Source organism: Gorilla gorilla, chromosome 1 (assembly GCF_029281585.2).
Source record: "Gorilla gorilla gorilla isolate KB3781 chromosome 1, NHGRI_mGorGor1-v2.1_pri, whole genome shotgun sequence".
Taxonomy (NCBI): domain Eukaryota; kingdom Metazoa; phylum Chordata; class Mammalia; order Primates; family Hominidae; genus Gorilla; species Gorilla gorilla.
Genome location: NC_073224.2, coordinates 149,186,280 through 149,195,706, shown reverse-complemented (window position 1 = coordinate 149,195,706; position 9,427 = coordinate 149,186,280). Strand labels below are relative to the sequence as shown.

The following is a 9,427-nucleotide window of genomic DNA, read 5'->3' as shown; positions in this document are numbered from 1 at the left end:
TTCTATCTTCTTGGCCACCCTGCCTGTTTGTTTTGATGAACTTCTGCCACTGGAGTTGGTATGTCCTGCCTAAATGGCATTTCAGCATGGATTTCCCCAGGTGCCTAGCATCCTTGCCTAGATTAACGTGTCAGTGGCATATGGTGCAAATGGGCTGTCATTCAGTCTCAGAATCAGTTTAAAATATCTGCCAGGCTGCTGACTCCTTTGGCATAATGCCTGTGGCCCCAGTGTTTGAGAAAGGAGAGCAACATTGTCTGAAAATTATTTAGGGTGAATTTTTTCCTCTAAGAGCCAGAATCTGGCTTCCTGTCTTTCCACATTATTCTGTCTCTCTCTCTCTCTGTCTCTCTCTCTCTCTTCTCTCTCTCATTTCTTATCCCTGGTATCTGAGCAAAAGAAAGAAGCCTATGTTCTGATATTGAGTGCCTAGGAGCAGGGAAAATGTTGAGAGAAGCCTTTGTTGTATTGGTTCCTTTACTTTATTTATTTTGTATTTATTTATTTTTGAGACAGAGTCTCGTGTCACTCAGGCTGGAGTGTAGTGGTGCGATCTTGGCTCACTGCAACCTCTGCCTCCCAGGTTCCAGCAATTCTCCTGCTTCAACCTCCCAAGTAGCTTAGATTACAGGTGCACACCACCACGCCAGGATAATCTTTTGTATTTTAGTAGAGTCGGGGTTTCACCATGTTGCCCAGGCTGGTCTCGAACTCCTGAGCTCAGGCAATCCACCCAACTCGGCCTCCCAAAGTGCTGGGATTACAGGTGTGAGTCACCACGCCCAGCCATTGTATTGGTTCCTTTACAGGCTCTTTTTCCATAAAGGGGAGTACGTTGCTTTTCAAACACTGTTGCATTTGATTCTCTTAAAAGCCCCTGTGTAGGTATTAGCTCCATTTTGCAGATAAAAAAATTGAGGCTCAGACAATTTTTAATGTGGTGAAAGCATACTACAAAGAAGTAGAAGAATAACAATTCAGACCCAGGTAATCTGACTTCACAGTCCAAAGTCTTTTCACTCTATTAAGTACATGCATTGACCATCGTCTGAACTGATATTGTGCCCACATCCAAGCATCTCTGGGGAAGGAGATCTATTTTTACTGCAGTTCAACAGGCAGAGCTCATAGAAGCCTGCGTCTCTGTAAGCATTGACAGCAAGTGCTCTTGGCTTCTTCTTGTACAAACTCTTCATCATGCTCTTCTCTCAGTGTGTTTAATGGTGGGTCATTGTTACTGTTTAGTTGCCTGATGGGTTTCTGGCTCCTCAATCCAAGTAACGAAGCAGATCCTGCTGTCCCTGGGATTATCCCCTCTTGACGAGTGATGACCTCAGGATTGGAGGCAGCCGACCTGCGGGCAGAGAGAGGGGGATGTCAAAGGTTCCTCCAGCTCAATTTGAATTGATGAACCAGAATAATCCGGGTAGCAGGGCTCGTGGAATTGGCCTCAACTGGCAATCTTTTTCCAGAACTGTTCTTTCTCAATTTTTGTATTTGAGGTGGAGTGTTTCTGCCAATTTCTCACTTACATCCTCTCTTTTCTATTATAGGTATTTGGAAAGCACCCTCACTCTCATCATCATTGTCTCCACAACATCAAACAATCAGATGGACTGCATTCACCAGCTACTCATTTCCACCTTTATGCTGTACTTTGCTAGAACATTTCACTTAAAATACCTCCCAGGTCTTTATTCCGTCACCAAAATTCTGTACCTGCTTCAAGGACCTGTCCAATTCATCACCTTCAGGAAATCTCCAGATGAGTCTATCCAACTAATAGCTTCTTTATTCCAAATTCCTTCCAATGATAACAACAACAGCACTTCTTAAAAAATTTATAATTGCTAATTTAAATAAGTAATATCATGTGGCCCAACATTTAAATGTACACAGGGTGTACAAATAATCAAAGTGAAAAGTAATTTGTGCTTTTGTCCCAGCTCCCTAGCTCCCAGCTCACAGGCACTCTGTGACCAGTTCCTTTTGTCTCCTTCTGAGCCTTCCAGAGATATCTTTATATGTATAAGTATATATACTTTTAAAAAATGCATCAACAATGTATGAGAATTACTGTTAACATATATTAGCAATTATTTAAGAGATGCCATGCTAAGCACTTTACATGTATTATTTCATTGAATCCTCCAACAACTTTATCAGATGGATCCTCATATGATCCATATTTATAAATAAAGAAATAGAGGCTCAGAAAAGTTAAGGAGCTTACCTATGATCACATAGTGATGTAGCAGAGTTGGAATTTGACCCCCGGCTGCCTGACTGCAGAGCCCAAGCTCCTAACCACTGTGCTACTTGCCTTAAAATGACTCTCTGATTGTCTCATATACATATGCATCTGGCTTCCCAGCTAGATCAAAGAGTCTTCAAAAACAAAAGAAGCAGTGTGGGATAGTGGAAAGAACGTACACTTGGGAATCAAATCCTGGCTTTGAAACTTACTAGCTATGTGACTACAGGTAAGTTTCTGAAACTCTCTGAATGTCCATGTTCTCATCTGTAAAGTTAGAAAACTGCTAACCTCATTAGCATTAGAGGGAGGGAGGAGTGTTGTGACCATCAGGGGAGATAAAGAATGTAAAGCATCTGACACATTAGAGGTTTGCAGAAATAGTAGTGACTTTCTCAAGAGTTGTGTCTTTTTAAAAATACATTTGCCTGCTTTAGCTACCCTATGCAAGGTAGAAATGTGCATAGGCAATCCTCATGTGATGTTTGATATAGTATAAACCTGACCTTTCCAGTGGAAAATACCACACAGAAGTCCCTGAAAGTAAATACAAGGCAACAGGCTCTTGTACCTAGGACCCATGGGGCTAGCTCTAGAGGGAATAGTTGGTCATTTGTTGGCTATTCAAAGAAATGTATGGAATAGTATACAAGACTGGCCTAATGGTCGTACATATTGTAAATCTTCACTGAGGTAAACAAGCATAAATGGAATCTAAAGGGGAAAAAAAAACTGAGGAAACATTGTTAGGAATTTTTTCTGGAATATTCTTCCTCCAGACACCCTCATAGTAACCCTTTCACCTCCTTCTAGTCACCTCCTCAGAGGTCTCTCCTGACCTGCAACCTGTCCCCACTCCCAGTTTATTTTTAATTTTTTCATAACACTTTGTACCTGCAATTATATAATATAATTATCCTGTCTTTTGTGTATGTTTTTCATGGTCTGATTCCTCTAGAATGTAAGCTCCCTGAGGGCAGAGGCCTCGTTGTTTTCATTGATATATCCTGAACACTTCGAATAGTGTCTGGCACATAATGCCTGCTCAATAAATACCTATTGGAGGAATAAATTTTTCAGATAAGAAAGCTGAGGTTAAGAGACTTAGCCTAGATAATTTTGCTAGTTAACAGCAGAGTTAAGATTAGAACTCAGTTTTTCTGCCTGCCAAACCAGTTGTCTTTCTATTAAATCATATTTTTAAGGATGTAGGAGCATATATGTAGGATTGAGGAAAGATTTGACTATTGAGGAATCCAGAAAAAACTGGAAATCACTGCATATAGACAAAATAACTGAACCATGAAAGTGACAGTAGGAAAAAAAAAAGCCATAGATGTGGGTGGTAATGTTGATTTTCTTCAAAATTTTGTTTAAGTACCTGAGACTCTGCTGTCAGTTTATCTAGTGAAATAAGGTTCATGATCAATATGTGGAGACGGAAATTTCAGACCTCATTATACACAAACTGAAGATTATTCCTTTGCTGTCACTGTGGCATTTGACACGCCAGTGAAAACAAAAGGAAATCTGTCTCAGATGCCCCTTTTAGCTTTGACAGATGTGGAAATGCATGAGTTTGGAGAGTTAATTTTTGGTTGGATATTACATGTGAGCATGTCCCAAGATACAGCTAGAGAAACTACCACCATGTTCACAGTTGACAGCCACAGCCCTAGTGATGCACTGAATTTCAGTCCAGGATGTCTACTCCCATCCCTACTTTGTTCTCTTATCTCGAAAGTAAAAGAGGCACTCTGTCTTTTCCCAGGCTAATCTCCCACCTGAGCTTTTGATCACATCCCTTTCTCCCATCGCTTACCCCTCTTTCTTGAATCTTAAATCTGTCTTTTCCCCATATGTGCAAATATGTTCAAATCTCCTCCATGCTAATGCAAAATTATAAAAATCTTTCAGCAATCTCTTCAATCAGTAACCTATTGATGTAAAAGCAAAGCACCCCAAAACAGTGGTTTCAAACAGAAAGAACTTTATTCACAAGTTGATAAGTCATCTGGGCCAGGCTCAGTTGATTTCAGCTGGGCCCGAAATAGTGACTACACACCCTCATGAGGGTGCAGTTAGCTGGGGGGTCAGCTAGGGCAGGCTGGTCAAGGGCGAGCTCGCTCACATGCCTGGCAATTAAGCAGGTTATTAGTTATGGTGAAGTGGGTGACTGGGACACTGATCACTTATCATCCAGCAATTTAGCTCAGGCTTATTCTCATGGTTGCTGGGCAGGATTTCAAGAGGCAGAGAGAGAGAGAAAGCAGAAATACAAGACCTCTTGAATTGGCACAAAACCAATTCTTCCTCATTTTATTGGCAAAACCAAGTCACAAGTCCAACCCAGGGGCAAGGAAATAGACTCTACTTTTTGATGGGAGGAGCTGCAAAGTCACATCACACGGATGTGGATTCAGGGAGGGATGGAGAATTAGGGTCCGTTTTGTAATAATCCTACAATATCTCTCTTCATCCTTAAGCTTCGGCCTAAGTGTCTCCTTTCCTTCACATCCAAACTTCCAGAAAGGGTCGTTATCACTAGCCTTGGCTACTTCCTTACCAACCACTCACTCCTCACCCAAGATGACCTCATCTTATTCCCGCCATCTCCTTTTTGATGGAACTATTCTCTTTAAAGACAACAGTGGATCAAATATCAAATACTATGAACTTTCAGCTGTCATCTTACTTAACTTCATTGCACAATTTGACCTGTATGGCTATTTTCTCCTGCTTAAAACTCTCCTCCCTTAATGCCTGTGTTCACTCTCTCCTGTCTCCTTCTATTCCTCTGGCCATTCCTCCTCAGGTCCCTTGGCTGGCTGGTGTCTGTCCTCTGGCTTGTCAATGTTAATGTTTCTGTTGTCTCTTCCCTTTTCTTCCTTCTCATGTTAAATTCTTTCCAGAATCTAATCTAGTTAGGGGAATACCACCTATATCCATCTTTATTCTAACCCCCTTTTAACCCGCAGGTATAGTGTCAGTGCCTACTGGATATTGCCATAGGCTCCTCAAACACAACATATGTCTTCAACTGAGCTTAATATCTTTCTTCCAAAATGTAATTCTGTCTTCACTTTCTTTGTTAACAGCTTTTCAATTATTTCAATTCATCAAGCTGAAAACAGAGGACTGTCCTTAACTCCTTCTGACCTCGACTTCATACAACCCAAAACATTAAGTCCTATCAATTCTACACCCCAAGTATCTCTCAGAGTCACCCCTTCCTCAAGTCCTTGCTACTGCCTGAGTTTAGACTGTCAACCTCTGTTGCCCAGGCCAATGCAGAGCCTTTCGTCTGCTCCCCTGACCCTCTTCTGCAGCCAGAGATCTTCTGAAATGCAAATCTGTTATTCCTTTGCCTTATACGCTTCCACTGGCTCATTTCTGCCAAGATAAAATCTAAACCCTTTGGGAAAAAAAAGTACTCCCTCTCATTTTAATAAAAAGAAGTTTTATTATCAGGAAATAGGGGACTCTCATGAAGCAAGAAGTATGGCCAGGTAGCAGGGGAGTTGTCAGGGACAGAGTCCCCCGTGTGCTGGCTCTTCTCTCACTGCCTTCAATATCTTATCTCTGCTTCTTTCTTTGACTTTACCCCATTATTCTGAAGACTTTCCCACCCTGTCTCTCTCTGCGTGTTCATCAATGCACATGGCCCCCTATACACATTTTTAATCCAAGCCTACCTAACCATCATATCTCTCAGAACAAATTATTGAGAAAGAAAATCTGATTGGCTTATCTCATGAGCCAAATGCTCAATTGGCTGTGACCATGAAGGGGTGAGGTTATATGGACAAAACATGACAGCGGTGGAGGCCCACATCTTCAGTGGAAGCTGTAGAGAAGAATGTTCTCAGAGAAGACAGTGTGGGCTGGGCAGGCAACTCAGACAAGCCCACTCTATTCCTTAATGTGGCATATGTTATTTTTCTAGTGTCAACTCCCAAGTTTTCTACAGTGCAATGAACTATCCACTCCAACTACACAGAGCTACTCCCCGTTCCCTACACACGTCATGATCTTTTTCATATGGTATTCCCAATACCTGCAATATTCTACCCCCCTCAACTCTCTAGAAATCTCCTCCTTATTTTTTATTTATTTATTTTATTTTATTTTATTTTTTGAGACAGAGTCTCACTCTGTCACCAGGCTGGAGTGCAGTGGCGCGATCTTGGCTCACTGCAACCTCCACCTCCTGGGTTCAAGCAATTCTCCTGCCTCAGCCTCCTGGGTAGCTGGGACTACAGGCTCGTGCCGCAACACACAGCTAATTTTTGTATTTTTAGTAGAGATGGGGTTTCACCATGTTGGCCAGGATGGTCTCAATCTCTTGACCTCATGATCCACCCACCTCAGCCTCCCAAAGTCCTCCTTATTTTTTAATATCCAACGTCACCTACACTGTGAAGCCTCCCTTGCTCCTGTTAGTTGCTCTGTCTTCTAGGAATGCTTACCACTTTGCACACTTAGCACTTTCCATTTGCACTCTTAGAATATATATTACACCAAATTGAAATTGTTTGCTCCCTTTGTTAGATTACGGGCTTTTTAAAATTGGCAGGCACCATCCCCAGCATCTGCTATAGTGTTGGGCACATAGAACTGAATGAATTAAAATGTTAAGTGAACAGAGTTTCTAAATCAGTTGTATTAATCCATTTTTGCACTGCTGTAAAGAAATACCTGAGGCCAGGCGCAGTGGCTCACGCCTGTAATCCCAACACTTTGGGAGGCCGAGGTGGGTAGATCACGAGCTCAGGAGTTCGAGACTAGTCTGGCCAACATGGCGAAACCCCATCTCTACTAAAAATACAAAAAAAAAAAAAAAAAATTAGCCAGATGTGGTGGCATGCACCTGTAATACCAGCTACTCAGGAGGCTGAGGCAGGAGAATTGCTTGAACCCGGGAGGCGGAGGTTGCAGTGAGCCGAGATTGTGCCACTGTACTCTATCTTGGGCAGCACATCAAGACTTCATCTCAAAAGAAAAAAAAAGAAAATACCTGAGACTGGGTAATGTATAATGAAAAGAGGTTTAATTGGCTCACCGTTCTGCAGGCTGTATAGGGAGCATAGCTGGGGAGGCCTCAGGAAACTTCAGTCATGATGGAAGGCGAAGCAGGCACATCTTCACATGGCTGGGGCAGGAGAGAGAGAGAGAGTGAAGGGGAAGTGCTACACACTTTTAAACAACGAAATCTCGTGAGAACTCACTCACTATCATGAGAACCGCAAGGGGGAAATCCACCCTCATGACCCAGTCACCTCCCACCAGACCCCTTCTCCAACACTGGGGATTACAATTTGACATGAGGCTTGGGCGGGGACAAATCCAAACCATATCACCAGTGGTTCTCAAAGTGTGTTCCTGGATCATTGGCATCAGTATCATCTGAAAACTTGTTAGAAATGCAAATTCCTAGGCCCCTCCATGAACATACTAAATAAAAAAACTCTAAGAGTAGGAGTGATAGGCACAACCTTGTCCCTTGCCCCCAGATGTCTGTGTCCTATACCCTGGGACTTGTGAGTATGCTATGTTCCATGGCAAAAAGGAATTAAGGTTGCAGATGGAATTAAGGTGACTGATCAGCTGATTTTAAAATAAAGAGTTTATCCTGGATTATCCAGGTGGGCCTAATGTTATCAAAAGGGTCCGTAATGGCGAAGAGGGAGATGGAAGGGTCAGAACCAGAAAGATAACATCATGAGAAAGACTTGACCAGCCGCTGCTGGCTTTGAGGATGGAAGGGGGCCACTAGCCAAAGAATGTGGGCAGGTTCTAGAAGCCAGAAAAGGCAAGAAAACAGATTCCCCTAGAGTCTCCAGAAAGGAATATGGGTCTGTCAAAATCTTGACTTTTGTCAAGTGAGACCCACTTTAGACTTCTGACCTCCATAACTGTAAGTTAACAAATTGTTGTTGTTTTAAGCCACAACATATATTTGATAGGTGAATGAATGAATGAATGAATGATATACAATAAGTCAAACTTGAGGACTTTTTATTTTTGTAGATTTAGAGGGTACACACACAGTTTTGTTACTGGATATATGTGTAGTGGTGAAGTCTGGGCTTTTAGTGTAACCATCACTCAAGAAGTATACATTGTACCCGTATTCGTCCATTTTCACACTGCTATGAAGATACTACCTGAGACTGGGTAATTTATAAACAAAGGAGGTTTAATTGACTCACAGTGCCACATGGCAGGGAGCTGGGAGGCCTCAGGAAACTTACAGTCATGGCAGAAGGGGAAACAGACACCTTCTTCACAAAGCAGCAGGAGAGAGAAGTGTGAGCACAGGAAAAACTGCCACTTGCAAATCCATCAGATCTCGTGAGACTCCCTGTCACAAGAACAGCATGGGGGAAACTGCCTCCATAATCCAATCACTTCCCTCCCTTGACATGTGGGGATTACACATGGGAATTACAACTCAAGATGAGATTTGTGTGGGGACACAGAGCCAAACCATATCAGTACCCAATAAGTAATTTCTCATCCCTTACTTCCTCCCACTCTCCCACCTTTTGAAGTCTCCGGTATCTCTTACTCAACTCTCACTTGAGGACTTTAGAAACTTTGGAAAGGAACAGTCGAGTTCTAAAGGAATATCATCCCAGCACTGATTCAGTGGAGTGGGGAGAAGACACACTCTTCTCTTGTGTGGATGTCAAATAGAGGACACAGAAAAGCAATTAGAACAAGAGTAGAAAGCAGGACTGGCTGAAGATGGCAGAGGACAGGAGTAGAGAGTGTAGGAACTGTGCATGGCTCCCTGGAATGGGGGTGGGGGCAAGAGGTTTTTTTGTTTTTTTGTTTGTTTGTTTGTTTTTTGAGATGGACTCTCGCTCTGTGGCTCAGGCTGGAGTGCCGTGGCACGATCTCGGCTCACTTCAACCTTCACCTCCCAGGTTCAAGCAATTCTCCTGCCTCAGCCTCCCAAGTAGCTGGGATTACAGGTGCACACCACCACGCGTGCACCTGTAATCTAATTTTTTGTATTTTTGGTAGAGACGGGGTTTCACCTTGGCCAGGCTGGTCTCAAACTCCTGACCTCAAGTGATCCACCCGCCTTGGCCTCTCAAAGTGCTAGGATTACAGGCATGAGCCACCCCACGCGTGGCCAGCAAGAGTTGAAGGGTAACAGGAGAG

The 9,427-nt window shown here is 42.8% G+C and overlaps 1 long non-coding RNA gene across 2 annotated transcripts in view; it reads right to left on the bottom strand.

The window, feature by feature from the left end:
- Positions 1-388: 388 nt before the first annotated feature.
- The window catches only part of LOC109026020 (uncharacterized), a 69,056-nt gene continuing 60,017 nt past the window's right edge, over positions 389-9,427 (bottom strand). The window contains exons 2-4 of one of the 2 annotated variants that reach the window (XR_008668744.2): positions 7,317-7,406; positions 6,953-7,072; positions 389-1,354 (exon numbers count right to left, since the gene is read on the bottom strand). This is a non-coding gene — a long non-coding RNA (uncharacterized lncRNA). The remainder of the gene's footprint in view (positions 1,355-6,952; positions 7,073-7,316; positions 7,407-9,427) is intronic. The other variant, XR_002005024.3, reaches the window with a different exon arrangement.